Source organism: Leuresthes tenuis, unplaced genomic scaffold (genome assembly GCF_036924035.1).
Source record: "Leuresthes tenuis unplaced genomic scaffold, fLeuTen1.0.hap1 SCAF_16, whole genome shotgun sequence".
Classification (NCBI taxonomy): Eukaryota; Metazoa; Chordata; class Actinopteri; order Atheriniformes; family Atherinopsidae; genus Leuresthes; species Leuresthes tenuis.
In genome coordinates this window covers 32663402-32685392 of record NW_027325370.1, presented here as the reverse complement: position 1 = coordinate 32685392, position 21991 = coordinate 32663402, and positions in this window count along the sequence as shown.

The following is a 21991-nucleotide window of genomic DNA, read 5'->3' as shown; positions in this document are numbered from 1 at the left end:
TTTGTGTTTTGAAAAGTTTTTTTTTTCCTACAATAAAGTTGCTTTGACTCCATTGCAAAATATTTACATTTAATTTCATATTCTCTCTGAACTTGGTGAGGAAGCCAGTTTAAAAATATTCAGTTTCCTCTTTCTGTGCTGAGACTTTGATGCAAAGAGTAAATTCATTCCATCTGAGAATTATAAATCACTACTTATTATCAAGGAAATAAAAGTTTTCAAACTATAAACAAGTAAAAGCGGCAGTCAGAGTGTATTCCTTAAACTATTACAGTAAGATAAGCAAGGAAAAACAATATTTTATTATATAATATAATATTCTTTTTTTTTGCTTATCTTCAAGTATATGGCTATACTTTTTATTCTGGCAGATTCAGTACACATACTTTAAAGCTTGGAAAAAAATAAATATTTGGTTTATTTGTCTTGAAGAATTTGCATAGATCGTACCCACCAATTTGATTATTTTCTTGAACTCCAAAGTTGCAAAATGTGTGTGACTGGATTCAGTACAAATGAAATAACTCACACGTACACGCACACACACAGCCACAATCAACAATAGAACCTCACTATCTTACAGGTACCAAACGTTGCAGCTGTCTCTTTTGCACAAGCAATGAGCTGGCCGGACACAAGCCTTGCACCCAGGTGATAAAAGAACAATGAAGAGGAAAGAGCTATTCAAGCAGTCTTCACTTTACAACAGTTGACACAGGAATTCATATATACTGCATGAGATGTACAAATCAAATTACAATCTAGTGTAAAATGTATTACATGTTGTGTCAGGGTGTCACTTTCATATAAATATATGAGCTTGTGGTAATGAGGCCAGAACATATCGATGCTTGAATACAGCCACCTCTATTCGTTTCTATTAGAGTCCCTCAATCTGACAGCAGCTGCCTGTCTGCCACAGAGCAAAGATCTCAAAACGACATCAACTCAAAGACATGGCCAGCAAACAGTTTGGATCTCATTCTGATTGAATTTTAATGGTGGAATTAAAAAAAAAAAAGGTTCAAGTGGAAATCAGATTTGTCAAGTGCTAGGTAAGTTGGAACCTGATTGATGATGAATATTGTTTTTAATTAGTGAAGTCCCCAAAGAGTTCAAGTTTGTTGCACCTCTTTAGGAGGAACAAATTTTTGTACACAATTCCATAATCTTTGCCAGGGGTTGTAAACTTATTATTGATCTTTATCATTTTGAGTTTTGTATCATTAATATTATACAAAGGTTATTATTTTCTATAATCTACATTATTGACAAATAAAGTCATACAAAACTATATTTGACGCATCTCTGGACCCTGACAGTTTGTAAGACACCCTGGAAGTAATCTTACCTGATGAAAAACTGCATTACCTGCACACTCACTTCGCTCTTGTCAAGTGTCAAGAGAAAAGATCCCTGTTACACACATCTCGGTTTGATGGCCTCTGGAATTCCCTGCCTCTCTATCTCTAGGCTTGATCCTTTTGAGTGTGCTTTATATGCTTTCTATCAGCAGGTCCTCAATCAGGATTGGTGCTTACTCTTCCTCTTCATATGGTTCCTGCTGCTCCTTCACCCGGCCTACTTGCATGGCTGATTGAATCGGTGCCCCAGCTTGTCTCCAATCAAGCTGCGGTAATTACCTGATACTGCTGCTGCTGGTAAAGTAATGAAGCCAAACAGCTAACTTGTCTTTATTTGAACTAAGTGGTTGTAATCACGCTGCTTACATTCAGTAAGGTGAAAGGAATATAAACAGTAGTCAATTTGGCACAGTCATAGTGTTGTGTTGTAACCATACCACAAATACTAGAAAAAGGTTTTTTAAGCATTGTCTTTCTCTATGCTTGCAAACTAATTTTAGCTTTATAATTAAATTGACATAGACAGATTATTTTTGTTAGCTTCACTGGAATTAGGGGAGTTAACTCGGTGTATATAACTTTCGGCAAAGAGCACAGGTCTACAGTTTGCTTAGGGAATTCGAAAGAACTATTTAACTAAAAGGTGTCGCTGTACTGCAGGTCAACGCACTGTAGCTTCTAAATGCCAAACTGTACATTTCACAATAAGAAAAACTCATATTGACATGTTCTGTAATTAGAGATTAATCACATGACATGACATAGGCCATGGGGGGGCTGGAGCCTATCCCAGCGGTCATCGGGCAGGAGGCGGGGTACACCCTGAACAGGTCGCCAGTCCATCACAGGGCCACACAGAGACAAACGAGACAAACAACAACACACGCTCACAGTCTCTCCTAAGGAGTCACCAATTAACCTAACGTGCATGTTTTTGGACGGTGGGAGGAAGCCCGAGTATGGGGAGAACATGCAAACACTGAAAGTGTTGAACCTGGACCCCTCTTGCTTTGAAGCGACGGTGCTAACCACCACACCAACAATCAAATCCAATTAAATTCAAAATTAAAACGTGAAATTCACTTACTTACTTTTCAACAATATCCTTATATATACCTGTACCGAAATTGGCAAAAGTCAACCCCTAGAGGGCACTGTAAAAAGCGGCTAAATGGATTTGTATCAAATTTGCTTGACATTGTCATTCAACAGTCATGTGGCAATATAATTAATGTTGGTTTTGATTGGACAAAGTGGCTTCTGAACAAACAAACATTCCCTCAGATTATCACGATTTGAGTTCAGTGTTCAGTAAATATAAAGCTCTCTCTCTATCACCACACAGACCCTACGACTGCGCCATAGACCTGGGGCTCCATTACCCTCCAACCATCTTTATGATCTGTCTCACCCGGAACAATTGGCTATGGAGACCTATATACAGGACTCCTTAGCTGCTGGTATCATCCACCCATCTTCGTCACCTGTAGGAGCAGGATTCTTTTTTGTCAGTAAAAAAGATAAATCACTTCGTCCTTGCATAGATTAAATGAAATCCCAATCAAGAACAAATACCCATTGCCGCTCATCTCTTCAGCTTTTGAGCCCATCCAAGGTTCAACAATCTTTACAAAGCTTGACCTCAGGAACGCTTATCATTTGGTGTGCGTACGTGAGGGGGACGAATGGAAAACTGCCTTTAACACTCAGTTGGGACACTTTGAGTACCTTGTGATGCCTTTTGGCTTAACCAATGCCCTGGCAGTTTTCCAATCATTGGTTAATGACGCACTGAGGGATTTTCTTCGCAGATTCGTGTTCGTTTATTTAGACGATATCCTAATTTTCTCTCTCTCCCACACAAAGAACACAAACGACATGTGTGGGCTGTGTTACAGAGATTATTGGAGAATCGCCTATGTGAAGGTTGAGAAATGTGAATTCCATGCTTCTTCTGTTTTGTTTCTGGTATATGTTTTCGAGGGCAGGCAGGTGAAGGCGGACCCCCAAAAGATCCAAGCTGTTGCGGAGTGGCCTGTTCCTACCTCCCGCAAGGAATTGGGATTTGCTAATTTTTATCGTCGGTTCATATGCAATTACAGCCAAGTAGCAGCCCCACTTTCTCGTCTGACCTCCACCAAGCTGCCCTTCCACTGGTCTTTCGAGGCTGCATTTGCTACCCTGAAAAATCGCTTCACTTCAACCCCCTCCCTAATTCAACTAGATCCCGAGCGACAGTTTGTGGTGGAGGTGGATGCGTCTGATTCTAGTGTTGGGGCGGTTCTGTCCCATCCATTTTTTTTTCTATACCGACAGTCCGTTAATCGGGTAGCGGGTGGGCTGGAGCCTATCCCAGCAGTCATCGGGCGAAAGGCAGGGTACACCCTGGACAGGTCGCCAGTCCATCACAGCGGTTCTGTCCCAACGAGCCCAATCAGAAGGGAAGATACATCTGTGTGCCTATTTACTGGTCTTTCTCCATTCGAGAGCTCTCTAGGGTACCAACCACCTCTTTTCCCTGAGCTGGAGGGGGATCTTGACGTTCCTTCAGTAAAGCATCACCTTCAACAAGCACAGCGGAAATGGGTTACCGTCCGTGAAGCGCTACAGTGCACCATGGACCAGAACTGCCGCCAAGCGGACCGTCACAGATCCCCAGCTCCTGGTCAGAAAGTTTGGCTTAACACTAAAGATGTCCCATTAAAGGCTACTACCAGAAAGCTGTCTCCCCATTTCATTGGCCCGTTCGAGAGGTTCAGTCCCACCGCCATGAGACTGAACCTACCTGCTTCCCTCCGTATTCATCCCACTTTCCACGTCTCCCAAATTAAGCCTGTCTCCATCAGCCACGAGGTGATGCTGTTCTGAAAGTCACATTTTCATGCCATCTCTATTCAAAACTGTGTAAGCCACAGTCATAAAATTGATATCCCCACGTTCCTTGGTTAAAGTAGATTAGATTGAGCTCATTTGTGGCATTTCGCCAGTTAGAACATCCATCCATCCATTTTCTATACACACCCACCCACCCATCCATCTTTTTTCTGTACCCTCTTAATCCAGTTCAGGGTCGAAGGGAGGCTGAAGCCTATCCCAGCAGCAGTGTTGGTAATTACGGCATTAGAGTATTACGGCATTATTTTTTTCAGTAAGAGTAATCTAATTAATTACTTTTTCCACCGTTGCAACGCTGTTGCCGTTACTGAGAATTAGAAGTGTCGCGTTACTATAATTTGGTTGACTGAAGCACAAGGTTTTGGCCACACATCAGCTGCCTGGAGAGAGAGAAGGGGTGGGGATAATGACGCCGTTGCAAATGCGATGATGAGTGGCTGGGTGGTAGGATCATGCCCTGCTCGCGCTGTCTCACTGCACACTCTGACTGCCAAACACAACAAGACAGCGACAATGGCGACGAGCCAGGGAAATTCAAAGGTATCGTTCTCAAACTGGAAGTACCAGCACTACTTCTGCTCATTTTAATTAACGGCAATAATGTTTATGTAACATGCACGCTATGCCCAGGAAAAAAAGACTTTATCCACATCTGCCTCAAGCAACTCGAATCTTATGAAGCACCTCACATCAACACTTGTTGCTGCTGCTGCTAATGACTACAAATAAATACAAAATTCTAAATGTTCTAAAATACTGTATTTAGTGTTTTTATTCTTCAGTTAATATAAACATATTTGACGTTAAAGATGTTATAGAAGGTAATAGCATATAGAATATGAAAAATAGCGTCACAGTTACTTTGCTGGGTAACTAATTACTCTTACAATGAGGTTACTAACTCAATTGCTTTTTTGGAGAAGTAATTTGTAACTGTAACTAATTACTTTTTAAAAGTAAGATGACCAACACTGCCCAGTGAGAGGAAGGGAACAGCCCAGATGGGTCACCAATCCATCACAGGGCCACACAGACAAACCATCCATGATTACTCCTAGGATCATTTTGAGTCATCAATGATCCTAACATGCATGTTTTTGGACTGTGGGAGGAAGCTGGAGTACCTGAAGAGAATCCACGCATACACAGGGAGAGCATGCAAACTTCATACAGTTAGACCCCAGGTGGGATTCAAACCCAGAACCCTCTTGCTGTGAGGTGACTGTGCTAACCACTATACCACTGTTTAGCACTTCTAAAGAAAAATCATAAAACCTTTTTTTGTTAACTACTCCTAGAGTTCAAGCTTTATTTGTGCAAAACTTAAACGGAATTTTGATTTCCTGCATTATTTAAAAAATAATGCATGTACAAAGTTTTTCTTGCTCTCAGCTTCAGTAGTAAGTAATAACATGAAATATAATACTTAACTTAAAGACTCCTTAAGGAGGAAATATATGTAATTTGGTAAGAGTAAAAAAAAAAACTAGAGGATGCTGTAAATGTTAGTGGTTTAAATCACCAAACTGATAAGATTTTTACCAAACTTGATTTGTATGATCATAAAGGAGACAATTCTGTAATGATTGGGCAACAAAAACATATTATGCATACTTAAAACTTTACAAAAATCTCTACATATCACCTGTTTAGTTTACAAAGCTGAGTTTTTCAGAACACATCCCCTGAATGACACTGAACATGTGAAATACTCTAGGATTTTCGAAATTTTGATGCTGCTCACTCTGTTTTTTTTTCTAAGGTCAACAACAGTATCTCTGCACAGAATTGTGTAAATGTTACCAAAATTAGCAGTCCTTTCATATGAATATACGATACACATAAGAGGCTTGTGGTGAAAATTTTAGTAATGCACAGAGTCAGTTATTTTCTTCTGAGGAGATAAGATGCTTTAATAATGATATCTTGCAAGAGAGAACAACACAGAAATACAGAGTTGCTCTGACCACTGAGGCAAAAACACACAGTTATATTGCCCACTTGTCACGTCATCTCTCTTTGGGTATAGTTGATTGTTTTTATTTAGTCTACCTTCCCTCCCCAAACCACAGTTGAAGTTATCCAGACACAGTCTAAATATCAGCTTCATCCCTGTCCCCCTTAAAGTGCAGCTATCTCATTATAACAAGCCCACCATTGTAAAGAGGAATTTAAGACATTGCTAAACTGTGTTAAAATATTTTTCTCTCCATGTTGCTTATTTTAGTCCTATGTGTTTCAGCATGAAGGGTATCCAGAAAACACACTTTCAATGCAGCTGGTCTTGTACTTGAAGCTGAAACATATTTATTGGTTACGTAAGTGGAGCAGCTCAGGTGAAACAATTGTAAAAAATTAAAGATTAAGTAGGCTATATAAATTCAAAATGTGCCTGCCTATGATATGTGATGAGATAGATGAACAACCAACCTGCTTAAACTTGTGCTCCTAATGCAAAATATAAATATCTGTTTAGTATATTTAAATTGCCCACATAACTATAAAAAGTATATTCTAATGAAGAAACGTTTTGTCGAATTTGAACTATCATGGCTGTGCTGTAACATCATACAGTCAACAACAGGTCAGACTCAACTAACTGATTAGTGCACATTTTTGTTGGTCAAATATTATGCACATATTAAATACCACTTGCCTGTGCGTCACTTGTGTGCACAAATAACAACCTTCGGGAGGATCTCCATGGGCCTGATCTCCCAGCTGCTTGCCCAATTCCAGTATAACACACTCCCACACTCAGTGATGAACTGTGACTCAGTTTGGAGTCACAGAAACTCTGAGTCACACTTGCTGCTTCAGATTGTCACTTACTGAGGTAATAGTGTAGAAATACACTCTTGCCCTTCTTCACTGAAAACTTAAATTTACAATCATAACCCACAGGCATAGCTTTCCTACTGCTGCCAATAACCTATGGGAAGACTCAAAATGCCCCCACCTGTCTTTATTCTTAAGTTTCCTTGTTGGTTTGCATTCTTATCAAAAACATGGACAAAAATAAAAATAATTAATCATAACCAATTTAATTTTGAGATTTAAATTCCTACATGCTATTGCATTTGCTTACAGTGCTGTCTGTTTAAAATGCATAATGGTATTGGTGACTTTGGCGTACAATCTATTTGTCCTGAAAGCAGGTTTAATTACCTTTTCATTATGGTGTGTGTATTTTCTCTACCTCAATTAACATACTTTTCATTTAGCTAATACCTACAGAGACGTAAAGGTACCCAAGAGATTTCAGAAGAGCAGATAGCAAAAGAATAGTAAACTTTGTTAAACAGAAGAAACTACACAAATGGATGAGGAGAAAGAGGAAAGGAAGATAAGAGGTAAATCCGACAAAGTGAGAGGAAATGAAACGGGGAAAGGAATGTTACAAGAGATGAAGGTTAACAAGAGAAGAAGCAGGAATTTAAATCTGTGACATTACATGACAGAACATAGAACATTAATGATAAGATAATGAATGAGAGCAGGAGAAAGAAGCAAAGAAGGATATTGAGGATGAGAAACAATCATTCGAGGGGTCAATGAGATGAAAGAGATGACATCAGAGGTTAAAGGGTTTATGAGGGAAAAAGCTGTCTGAATAGAAGGAAAAAGACAACTGACAGTGGAAGCAGGAGTTAATGAGAAAAGTTTAATTCAGCCAAGATGAAATGTGAAGAAGAAGAAAAAAAAAGCAATGTTTGGAAATATTTGGGAAGTAAAATTCATTCAAAGGTACAGCCAACTAATCCAACTAATCAATACTGTTCAATAAATAAAAGTTTTTCCCTCTATTTCTTAAACTCAGTTGCCAGTTATAGGTCAACAGGGTCTCTGCAAACCACAGGTAAATGTTATGGTGACATTTCAAAATCTATAATAAGCACTATAATAGGTGCTGTGATGCACTAGCTACCAATATATGCGATGCAAATAGCAAGAATTCATTATCAAATAGCAATTCCTAATCAACCCAATCTATTTTTCTCTCTCTTACTGTTTGATTTGGTTGGTTAAGGTAGTTAAGTTTGGGCATCAAAACAACTTGGTTATGGTAAGGCAAAGATCACAGTTTTGCATATAATACAGCCTTTAACAACCGTGCATGTTTCTGAACGAAGCGTCTGTGATGAGTTCAATAAAATTTAGTCTCATTTACATTATACTACACCAACTCACAAGAGAAATCAGGTCAGGCCATCCATCCATCCATTTTCTATACCCACTTAATCCGTCGGTTGGGTCGCAGGGAGGCTGGAGCCTATCCCAGCGGTCACCGGGTGAGAGGCGGGGTACACCCTGGACAGGTCGCCAGTCCATCACAGGGCCACACAGAGACAAACAACTATGCATGCTCACTCCTAAGGAAAACTTTAGAGTCACCAATTAACCTAACATGCATGTTTTTGGACAGTGGGAGGAAGCCAGAGTACCCAGAGAAAACCCAAACATGCACAGGGAGAACATACAAACTCCACAGAGAAGGGCCCCAGGTGGGGATTGAACCTGGAACCCTCTTGCTGTGAGGTGACGGTGCTTCATATGTGAAGAGGATGAATATATATTCTATTTCAGATTTAACAGAGGGCGGTAAGACCTCAAAATGAAGATAAGCTAGATTTTAAGCAATATGATCTCTCCTGCTAAATCCTGTCAGAAGTCTCACTGCGGCTTTATAGACTTTTTAGAGAATTTTTTGGAAAGCCTGATAAAAAGAACTGTAGTAGCCAAATCTAGAAGTAAAACAGAGAAGAATTGTTTTTTCCCATTTCATTTTAAGACACTTTAAAAGTTTCTATTATCCTCCTCAGGGTTTAAACACTCATGTGGAGAACGACAGTGACATGGAGGGGCATGATTAGAAAGAATAGACTTCCTGACCAGTACTCAAATGGTCTTTTTTTTTTTTTTAATGGACTTCTTTGTGAGTTGTGGATTCAAAAAGCAGGGCCCATCACAGTTTTTACTTGGTGTCAGTGGAGAACTGCTAGCCTGAACTAGGGGTATCGTTGAGTGGTTGAAGGAGCACTTTGTGGATCCTCTCAATTCGGTCAAAATGTCCTAAATGTCCTAAATTTGACATACAGCTAACTAAAAAAGGTAGACTTTACATTCATGTCACATGTGTATGACTATAGTCCAAGCCCAGGCTGTTTTATATGCCAAACAACAAAACAATCTTGTACGAAAGAAATGAAAAAAAACATTTCTCAATTTTAACTTTCTATTTAACCATCCTTGCTGCTATGAACCTTGATCTCAGAAGTGACCTATAGTTGACTAATACACTGCAGTACATCTCCAACGCAATTATAAAAGCTGCAATTATTATCATAATGTGAAGAACATGACCTGGAGCATTAAACATGAATTTGAGCTGTACTTCTCTCTTAAAGTATATGTGATATGTGTATATGTAAACTACTTTTGAGTTTAGATTTACATAACCACAAACATGAACACTGATACTACATTACTCCATCCCTCCTTCTAACTAAAATACTATTGATGATAGCATTACATCAGTAGTATTAATCAACTTGTTTTTCTTTTTCAGTCAAGTGACTTTTTGTAACAGTTGTTTCAATCAAACATTTAACTCTGAAGGCGAGGTAGAGTGCTCATTCCTTAAGCTGAGTGAAGGAGGTATTCTGTCCCGGGTAGATCAGTCTGTGGGTGGAGTGTGTGGTGATATAGAACCTTATAGAGTAGAGTTGCTGGCTTTGGTTATGTAGTCTGGCAAAGTGCGATTCTGTGAGTCCATAAAGGGTCTATGTGTCACGGTAATTCAAACCATTCACACCAAGGTACCAATTTTATTATTTTAACTGGTGCATGGACTGTATGAGTTGTATATGATATGTATATGAGACTTAATAGACTCTTCATTACCTTTGATGAAGAGAGTCGTCTGAGGTGATTCAAGATTATGAAAGTGCAGTGCAGTGTTTCACTGGATATTCATCACATGTATTTATGTTTAGAAGGCATGGATTTCTCACTCAAGTTCACTTGGTGGGCCTTTCAGAAAAAACGTTGATGAACGTCGATAACCATCAGAAATAATTATGCTATTTAATCTTAAAAAGCCAGACAGTCAAGAGACTTTGAAATAGAATTCTATGATCAGATGGCACCACTTCTCCTTCTCCCCCATTTTTAATTAAGATCTTTGAAAAAGCGATTTTTCAACAGCTTAATTACTTTTTAACACAAAATAACTGCTATGATAACTTCCAGTCAGGTTTTAGACAGCACCACAGCACTGAGACTGCTCTCACAAAGTGTTTAATGACATATGTCTGAATACAGACATGGAAAAATGTCAGTCTTAGTTTTACTAGATCTCAGTGGTGCTTTTGATACAGTTGACAACAATATATTATTCAAATGACTGGAGAACTGGCCGGGCCTTTCCAGAACTGTACTAAACTGGTTCAAAACATACTTAGAGAACAGGAAGTACTTTGTGTCAATAGGTAACTTTACATTTGAGCAGACAAGAATCACATGTGGAATTCCCCAAGGTTCCATCCTGGGACCTCTTCTGTTTAACATCTACATGCTCCCACTGGCACAGATTATAAAAAACAACTAAATGAACTACCGTAGCTATACAGATGACACGCAGATATGTATTACAATGCCACCAGGAGACCAAGGCCCTGTACAGGCCCTTCGTAAATGCATTGAGGAGATTAATGACTGGATGTGCCACAACTTTCTCCAGCTAAACAAAAACATAGCTGAGGTAATTGTCTTTGAAGCCAAAGAGAAACAATTACAGGTCACCACAGAGCTTCAATCTATACACCTAAAAACTACCAACCAGGCCAGAAATCTGGGTGCAGTGATGGACTCAGACCTAAATTTGGAAAAAGACATTAAGGCAAAAACAAAGTCAGCCTACTATCACCTTAAGAATATATCAAGGTTAAAAGATCTGATGTCTCAGCAGGACCTGGAAAAACTAGTCCATGCATTCTTTAGTAGGCTTGATTATTGTAACAGAATCTTTGCAGGTCTACCTAAAAACTCTGTTAGACAACTGCAACTCATTCAGAACTCAGCTGCTCGAGTCCTCACTAAGACCAAAAGAGTGGACCACATCAGTCCAGCTCTGAGGTTTTTACACTGGCTGCCTGTCCGTCAGAGAATAGACTTTAAAGTTCTGATGCTGGTCTATAAAGCTCTGAACGGTCTAGGACCATAACATTGCATAAATCAAGATGTGCTGTATGAGTATGTGTGAATGGATGAATGTTGCTTGTAGTGTTAAAGTGCTATGAGTGGTCACCTAGACTAGAAAAAAGAACTATGTAAGTACAGACAATTTATAATTTTCTTCACAATGATTCTAAATGTATTTAGTTTTCATTTCATTCTGTTCACTGTTAATAACATTTATCCAGTTAGCCAAGTTTATGTTTATAGGACATTTCATATGCCTGGTGTAAACTAAATTACCTTTAAAAAAGTATTTTGAGCTCTACAAACTGGGGCCATAATGGCAGAAGTCACCATGAGTCAAATTAGAATATATTCTTGGTATGGTGACAAGACCTTTACTTGATGATCTTAAAGATCTATCAGTAGTGTATTTAGTGAGTATTAGAACAACATAGAGGGGATTGAGGCCATTTATAACCTTAAAATCAATTGTTTAACTAGCAGAGATGGAGGTTAAGATAGGAGTGACATACTGACATACTTTATTTTTTGACTTACACGGTTTAACCAACAGAGGAGTCAACAAAGAGCAAATATTATATCTGAAAGACTTGGGACGGACTAATAGAGTCCCTGTTTTGTTCTCATTCCTCCATAAGATATCATATCCCAAGCTTGTGTGCATTTATTTTATTTTCCATCAGACCTTCAAGTAGGTTACTAGCTCTTTCCTGATTAGGCTCTCCTGGGGGCAGGATATTCCTCTTTGTACTGCATGGTTGCAAGCTTGCAAATACTAACACAAGTTGATACTCAGGGGAAAGAACCCTAAATCTAGAATCACCACGCTGTCATCTATCAACCACCATCTTGTTTTATGGGTTTCCTCTTCTGCCATAAACATATGTCAAAATAGTGGAAAACATATTTGTGTATTGTACTTATTATATATATATTTTTTACTGATGTGGTTCTCAAGATAAGGTAAAAACTGTAAGCATTATTGTTCAGCACTTCGGTCAGTTGTTATGTTGTTTTAAAAGTGCTTTATAAATAAAATGGTATGGTAAGCAAATTTCATGATGTTTATTAAGAACAGAGTTCATCTGGCTTCTTAAAAAATTTTTCCCGTGTCTCAATTTGCTGAATTGATCCAAAAAAGTGGGTACGTTAAATTGAACATCTGATTAAATCTGAATAAAAAATTTGTTTTAAAAGGTAACCTACTTGAAAACTAATTCAAAAATCCATTTTCCTTTTTGCAAATACAAATAATTTTCTTAAAGTCACTGAGCAACATAAAACTTAGTACTCTTAATTATTGGAACTTTTTTCATCAACAGAAATGATTTTAGTCCTGGATAGACTTGCATTAGCCATTGCATCTAATATGTCAATATTTTACTTTGATAAGCCATAAACAGTTTTTTGAAAGTGTTTCATTCCTCCTATGTGCGTCTTCATTTTACAGAGTGGCAGAAATGATGGTACTTCCAAAACAAATGATAATAAATGTGCTGGTCAGCTTACTAAGTGGCTCATCTTACCCCACTTTCCCCTATGTTTACTTTGAATACTGCTGGTTGTGAAGATCACAACTCAGATTCATATCCTTCACTAGGCTCTGTACATATATCTGTTCCAGACTCACAAATATGGACCAAAAGGCTGTTGAGACTGATATTAGTGTTTAGTTATTAGCTCCTGCTTTTAGGTGGTGCCTTGTAATTCATGATTTTCAGTCATTTATTGAAAATTATGTTTATTTTTTCTAATGAGTAAGCTACCGTGACAGCTCCTTAACTCTTTAAGTTGATATGTGACACACTGAGAAAATTATATGTTCATATAATTTAGTGGCAACAGTGAGTCTTGGTGTTTGCAGCTTGTGGGGGCTTTGAGGGCACTTTCACACCAGAGCTGTTTGGTCTGCTTTAAACAGACCAGAGTTAGTTTCCTCAGATAGTCTGCTTCATTTGGACAGGTGTGAAAGCTCATTCGAACTCTGATGTGGACCACACAATCTAAGTCTGGTCTGCCTGCTAGCATGGGTCTTGGTTAAAGGGGAACTCTGGTATTTTTAAACCTAGACCTTATTTCTGGCATTAAATACGTTTATCTACTCACCTAGAACAGGGATGACGTCGTGGACGTGCGCTGCTGCAGCACAGCTTATTTACTTCACACGTAGTTTGCTACATGGCCGGATATTTTGACGACGTGGACGACAACTTTGAGTACGATGGACGTCCTTACCGGAGTGAATGAGCTGTGCTGCTGCGGTGGTCATCAATGACGTCATCAAGTTTTTAGCTGTTGTGGAGATTCAATCTGAAATTAATATCATGGTGCTTTCAGCCAGAATGCAAACACAGCAGAAGTATTAAAAATTCAAATTCACAGGGCAAAGAGGACATAAAGGACAGTCGATCATTTTTCTTTTTTTTAAATCTACAGAAGTAATTTTGCCAGGTGTCACCCCACATCATTATCTTGTAAACAATACAGCACTGAAGAATATAGAGTTGTGTTTAGCCGATGGGCTTAATTTTGTCCGTTTACACTTTTGGCAGTGACTTGCATATAAAGAACAATCATTTACATTAAAATCATATGCATTTCCTTTTTAGAGAGACAATAATCAAACTTGCCTTCCATGCAAGTACGCATCAATAACCTGCAATGCAAATCAAAGACAAAAAAAAATAATTTTTTATACCACTGTATCTCTTTCAGAGCTTTTATCAACGTGATTTGCTCTCTTACATCATCAGCCAGCCATGCAGTCCCATGCAGTGTGCGAAATGATGTGTCATACAGCATGAATGGGCCAACAACTGCTTCCACCTGGCCCTGATCATTAGCAGCCCACAACTTTTGAACTGAAAGAATAAATGGTAAACCAAAGACAGACTCTTAGTAACATTGTATTGCTAACCTAACATACACGAACATCTGAATGCCATACTTATCTGAGTTTGTTTCAAACATATTTCCATCTATTTGAATACAGGATATATCTATTAGGGCTGGGTATTGATTCAGATTTTTCAAATAAATTGTAATAACAAGGTCCCAAGTACATCTACTGAGATCTTCTGATGTAAAAAGGAAATGCTGGAAACAAAGGAGGTAGTGAAACTGCAGGGCTGCTGCAAGGTATGACATACATCCATGGAAGAAAAGACGATTTTATGAACCGAAACCATTTGAAGGACAACTGATTCAAATTGATCAAATTAATTCTATTAACCCAGCCGTAATACCTACAATGTTTATGCTACAATATATAATTAAAGTGTCTTTTTGAAAAGACCAAGACATAAGTATACTGATTTCTACACCAAAATGAGATGCAGCACTCAAAATAACACAAAAATCTAAAATTATGCATGATATAAGATTCTCCAAATAATATCCTAAGGGTGCTGATGTAGAGTACAGAGTTGTTAAACTGCCCAACCTGCATCTGTCTTGGTCTTTTCATTTTTGTGTAGCAAATACTTTTACAGTTTGAACAGGGCAACACCATCCTCATGCCAACAAAAACGGAGGTGGCAAAAAACTAATGACCAACAGGTCAAACCTAACTCACAGCAGGGCCCTATTATGACAGTCTTGAGTCGACACCACAAGTGTCATTTTGGTCATGCAGATACCTGGCGTGCTGCTAGTTTCACCACTAACCTTTTCTTAAAGACAATCAGAACTGACACTGATTGTTGGAAGATGCGCCTTATAGACACCCATGACGAATGCGGAGAGTAAGTACGTTCCTTTTAGACTTTACGTCTGGGGCAAAGACAGTTTGTCCGCCCTCAGAATAGTGAAAGTGACTTGGATATGCCCCTATAGACTTTAGATGGCAGCTGCTGTGGCTTCAATGATATGCACAGTTATATTGACATATAAACTTGTCCTACATTTTTTTCATCACAGTGGTAGGCAGGAACTTCATGTAAGGCACATGTATGCAGGTTTTTAATACTGTGTTTTTGATACTTTACCTGTTTCTGGAGGCCTGACCGCATGGCAAACTGTATGACAAAAGGTCTAGAAATGTCTGCCATGGCACTGTCTGTTGCTGTGGTCGGGGGCTGCGAGCAATCATGAATGGAATCCTCTGATTCCTGACAGAGGGCAGTCTGGCTCCTTCGGTACAGCTTCAAGTGGTTAATGCTGTACTTTTTCTTTAAGAGTGTCCCTTGAGAATTTGACAGCGTGACAAGCTTGCCAACAACACGTGTTATTACATAAGGTCCAGAAAAATCAGGCTCAATTTTGCCACCTTTCCTTCTCTGTTTCCACATGTTATGAAGCAGGACTTCATCACCAACATTGTACGAGATGTTTTTGTATTTCTTTAGGACTCGTTTGGCATAAGCCCGCCTTTGCGATTCCTGGCTACTTGTAATGTTGCCCGCTGATTTTGAATTTGAAATCACCATTGCCTTTTGTTGTTCCTGAACTACCACATCACACTTGTTTGCATCTTGTAAAATTATGGTGGAAAGCTGAAATGAAAAAATATAAAAAATGTTACTTGCAGTGCAAACTATTCAATGCCAAAAATGACATGACAAAGCCTTTGTCGAAAATGGCTGCCACTGCATAAACAGATAGGTCTGTCTATCAATTTGCACCAAACAAAAAAAAATGCAAGGCTACTTTAAGGTTTTATAGCTCTGTATATACAATAAAAGGCATAATAATAGGTACTCTCAGAAGCCTATTAAACATATTCATATAATACTAATCAGGGTCGCTAGTCCATCACAGGGACAAATGAGACAAACAATCATACATGCTCATACTCACTCCTAAGGACAATTTTAGAGACACCAGTTAACCTAACATGCTGTTTTTGGACAGTGAGAGGAAGCCGGAGTCCACAAATCACAGTCCACAGTCTGAGGAGAATAGGTATTATTAAAAGCACTTACACCCCAACTATTCAACTATTGAACCCACTGAGAACCAACTCATTTATAGATACCTGAAAAGTTGCCTTGGTCTGGTCTTTCACACGTCCTCCCTTGCTCCTGATGACCCCCAGCAGTTTTGACGTGTGTCTGTCCAACTGCCCTAATAACTTTGTCTCCCAGGGAACTGTTGTCACCCGCATGAACTCAACATTAATCTGGAGAAAGAAAAACAGAGCATGCAGAAAGAACTTTGAAAGTGTATTAAATAAATTCTCTTCTGTAAAGACCTAAGTTTTGAAGGTTCAAAAATCATCTTTCGTGAATGTCTAATTAATGGCATTAATAAATATATTAAGTCCCTCTGCTCTCAAAAATAACTCTAAAGTGCCTTACATCTAAAAACATACCTCTTCCATCTGACAAAGTGCTCGCCATCTTGCCAACATGTCTTCAATGATCTGCTGCTTATGCACTATTTCTTGTCTACGTTATCCAAACGTCTTTGCCATCTTTTCTTTTATTGTTTGACTTTTTTTTTCTGTAGTTCAGTCAAAAGGGAAACCCTGTCTTGTTCCAGGCTTCCTGTAGTCTCATCACTTGGCAAAGATGGAAAATAATTGGCCTCAGCTCGTCTAGGTCTGTTGACATTCTTTGCTGGGTAGGAGTCCCCTTGAGACTTGGATTTCAAAGAATTCACTGTGACCTCAGTCAGGACCGAAAATTGAAAAAGCCCCTTAGAAAACAACATGGTAGGAATTTTTGAGGAAAAGCATTTTACGCATTGTTTCTATATGATTTTTTGTCAATCTAGTTCTGCCGGTTGCCCAACTGTACAAGTCACCGTTAAGCCACAATTATTGATTAATTAGCATAATTATTGATTAATCACCCAAAGTTAGAAATGGCTATCAATTTCCTATTTGTTAATATTCTATATATGATTGTTTGGTGTCATTGTAAAGGGTACATTCTGGGCTTGTATCTTTCTGACAAACACAGAGGTCACATGACCTATTTAAACCATAAATTACACACATTTTCCCACAATTTTCGCCTAAACTATATAGTTTATTTTATCCCTGTGGGATCAAGGGAAATCAAGGACCCAAAAGCCAACAATCTTAATACTTAATGGACTTTGAGGATTAAGAAAATGAATGAGATACTCATACTATTTCTTTATGAAAGGTTATTGTGAGCCTTAAAATAGCAGTAAACGGCTAAAAAGAAAAATTACCACACCAATTGTTTAGATATATTATACTAATACTAATGCAATAATAATCAAAAGCCAGGTAGACATTTTTCATCTATTTAGTTAATCCGTAAAATTCACTGAACATGGCCACTAATTACAAATATGGATAGTAATTGGATCAAAGCAGCATTACAATTTCTTTGTGATCACATTTCTTTATTTTCCTCAGTGCATTACATATTCATGCAAAGGACAAGCACATTGTCTTCCATCATCCAACCCATATTTTCAGGGCGTGACAGCACCAGGTACTACAAGTGGAGTCTGGATGTGACATTTCAGAGCATCTCTGGTGGGTGGCAGTCTCTCTATGGTCATCTCCTTGACAAACACGCCAAAATGGACTTCATTGATGTTGTTTGTGTTGATTGCACCATATAATTTTCAGAAGAACACTTCTGCATCCTTGATGGTGGAGTCACTACGCTTAGGACCTTCACCAAGCCCCTTGAGTAGATGGCTGTGCTGTCTAAACACATTCCAGCAGGTCTTCCTCTTGTGTCCTGCAATGTATGATGTTGGGTCACTCCCAGTCAGTGCATGGAATCCTGGAAGCAGCTCAAGGACCTCTTCTTTCATCTGCAGCTTTTCCACAACTAGATGAATGGGGATTATTCTTTCTGTCCTTTGCTGTCCCTGCTTTCATCCAGATTTGTTGGCATGACATTCTGTGGAAGTAGGTGATCAGCAGAATCAAGACATCAGTGTCTCTTGCAGATACAACAATGGTTTCCGCTCTGCTTCTAATGCAGTGAAGAATAATTCTTGTATCTGCTTCTTCATGTTTAGCTTCCAAGCTCTCTGTGTCAAAGGTTGGGTCAGAAGCTTCGACCCTCTCTTCAACGCTGAAACCACCTGCGACAACTATGGCTTTGTTTGCTCGTGCCTTCAGAATCAGCTGTTGGGAGAGAAAGCGAGCAAGGTCTGCCTTGTTGTCTTGGTGAGCAATGACGTTCTCCCACTTTGCAAGAAGTGGTAAATCTCTGTTTGTAACTGAGCCTTTCCCCCGCCATTTCCTTGTTCCACCTTTGATTGAGTGCTCATAATAGCACTCAAACAGGAAATCAATTAACTGGAACTATGTGCCATTTTGAGCAGATTTAACAAAGGTGTCTGCCAGGTCTCCAAATGTCTTGGCTTCTTGTAGTTTTCCAATGGAAATGACTAGAGCTTGTCCATCAATTGACCACTAGCTTGTCCACTAGCATTGGTTCACACTGCAGATCTGTGGCTTTGAGGTCACTCGGACATGGTATGTCAGCTGTCAAGATCTTGGCAAATATTGCCTTTGAACCTGAACAAAGCTGCCCATTAACCACTGCCAAAGACAGAGGTACAACAAACACTTCATGCATCATTATGTTATCCAGACTGACTGTACATCCTGCTTGGTAGGCTGTGATGAGATACTGTAGGATGTTCCTGTCTGCTTTGACAGTTTTTGCCTTCCAGTTTTGATATCTGACTGTTTCACTTCAAACAGTGAGGAAAAAGTCATATACTCTCTTTGGTTTGGCATCAGCCCCTCCTTAACTTTTTTAAGCAGTTTGGATGGTGCTTTCCTTCTACTGCTATGAGGTCACTAACACCTGCCAGGCGCACATGAACCTCTTGATCATACTTGGATAAATTCAGGATCTGCTCGCTCATTTTAAATGTAGTAACAGATGACACAGACTCTTTGAGATTTGTATCTTGGCAGAAGATGCAAAGGTCCCATTTCATAGTTGGGGTTGAACTTCTCAGCATTGGGATTGCTGTGCTATCACAGATAGATTTGGATGTCTGAATTTTCCGTTTGATTTTTCCAATTTTAAGTTTGAACAATGCGTGACAGGATTTATGCCACCACAGTTTTTCCACATCTGTTATAGATATTTCCTTTATACGATCGATTGCTGGCTGGATGTCTCTATCACAAAGTTTGTCTCGTGTCTGTGCAGCACATTTTATTGTGTCAAACCCCTGCTGTCCTCCTTTTGATAACTTTTCATTTTTTGTCAGTCTGCCAACAGCTTCCATGATCAGGCTGAAGCAGAAATTAAACTGCTTATTTAGCCAGCTTGTGTTTATAATGTGGTTTACTTAAATGTTAAGCAATTCTGGAATGGAATAATTACTAATTAATAGTTATTATTACTACCTAGTAATAACTACCGCTGCCACATGCTCACGAGTATAGCCTGCTAGCTGGGCTAGTTAGCTAAAAATCTAGGGACTTTTCAGCATTATTTCATTGACTTTATTATATTTTAAACAATAAATCCGAAGGTCATTTAATGAAGATAAATCTTAGTTACACAAAGAACAAAGTTGAATGAACTTGGGTAAGGTATGCCTAATGGCAATAGGTAAGCTATAGCCTGGTAATGAAATAATTAAATTCCACGAATTAACGTTAGCTAGCTAGTAAATAGAAAATAGCTCAAATCTATGGATAATCCAGCAAGCTTTAGTCAATCTAACTTGGAGGAGAAAATATAGAAAACCAGGGGCCTTAGTTGGTCAACCGGTCAACATCTTGACCTTTCAAAAAATGCTGGTTGCCCACTTTTCCCCAAAAAATGCCTTCAGGGTCACATGATTCTTAAGTTACACCCCAGTCCACCTTGGCAGATGTACTGTGTGCCTTAAGCTGGTTCCTGTAGTTGGCCATTTTGATCTTCATCCTGCTCTTCCAACCATAGCACTCATTGAAAGACCCTGGTTATTTCGGGCAGGGGTGCTTCTTTGTCAGTGCTTCAGCAACATCACTGACACTGAAGTCAGAATCTGAAGTCAGCCGTGGTGACCCATAAAACCTCCGCTCAACCACGCCAATAACAACGGCGAAACAATCTCACTGCTGAGTGGAGAGGTAGGTCTGTGTATGCACTGTCCAACTCCTCCAGCAGGGACTGAAACTGCCAGTGCGGATTGCTCATTGTCTTCCCTGATTCCCAAGTGTTTCCACCTGTTCCCCTTGGTCCCTACATGTGTTCAAATAGTCTGAGTTTCCATTGTCTTGTGCCAGTATGTTGTCTCTCCCCATGAGCATCATTACAAGCCTTTTGTCTTGAGCCTTGATCCATAGCTTCCACGAGCCTGCAGTGAGCGATCCTCCTGCAGTGCTATCTTGTTTTGTAAATTATTCTTGTTCCTAGCCTTAGTTTATTTATTAATACGGTAAGTTTTCATAGCCTTGTTTTTTCCTCTGTTTTCAAGAAGTGATTTTTGTTGCAACCTTTCATAGTCGCCTCCGTTAAAGGAGAGCATGGAGTTAATCATTAAAGTTTCATAGTGCCTCTGTTTGTTAAGAGTGTCTTTTGTTAAATCTGCCTCGTTAGGAGAGCATGTCTTTGTTTTGTTAAGCATTCATAGTTTTTCTATTTTCCTCCCAGTTTGGAGAGATTTGTTAACTTTCATAGCTGCGCTCATCCTCCATACCATAGTTACTGAGGAGAGGCTTGGAACCCTCTTGGAATCCAAAAGACCCTGCGTCTATGTCCTGTGACTCCTGGTAACTGACACCGTTTTGATGATACGCTGCTGAACACTTCTGGCTGATGTAGGAATGTCCTTTATTCATGACTTGATTGTTTCTTTATTTGGCAAGTTTTCAAAGAGCATCTGAGCAAAGTCTCCTTAAACGATTTGCCATCTATAAACGGCTTCCCATGCTTTGCAATGCAATGTGCAATATGATAGCTTGCTTATGCCCCGTGACTTTTAACACGGGAGCTAGCTTGTTTATCATATCTGGTTCCAGCATGGTTAATTGACTCTGCTTTGTTTGCTTGGTCTTCGTCTCAAAATGCCACTTAACACTTGACATTCGGCACACAGCATTCTCACAATAAGTGCAAAGAGCACGGTCTTTCAAAAATATAAGACCAAACTCATGTGTCCATGAAGACTGGAATGCCCTAGATTTGGCCTTTTTAGCAGCCTGCATTGCCATTGATGACATCTGTTATGAGCGGGTCTCTGGGAATGTTGGCGGCTACAGCGCTGCAGGGATTGTGGGCGGGTCTGTCACTCAAATTTAAGAAATCAGGCCACACATAAAATAACAATTGTCATAACACTGAGAGGTGCCAGAGTGCCAATGATTATGCCACAGGGTGCCACCCGTGAACAGCAGACAGCCCACCCAGATGCTCTCCTCATCTTGGTAAAACCTTCTAACCCCAAGAGTGTGTTTCCCACACTACAACAGCACTAGACTTTCCGACTCAGGGCAACAACACTCTGGATCATGTTTACACCTTCGAGAGAGGAGCTTACAACGCTTTCCCCTTCCCCCACCTCGGTGCCTCAGATCACATCACTGCCATGCTAATGCCAGCATGCAGGCCACTGGTTAAAGTCACCAAACCAGTTTGGAA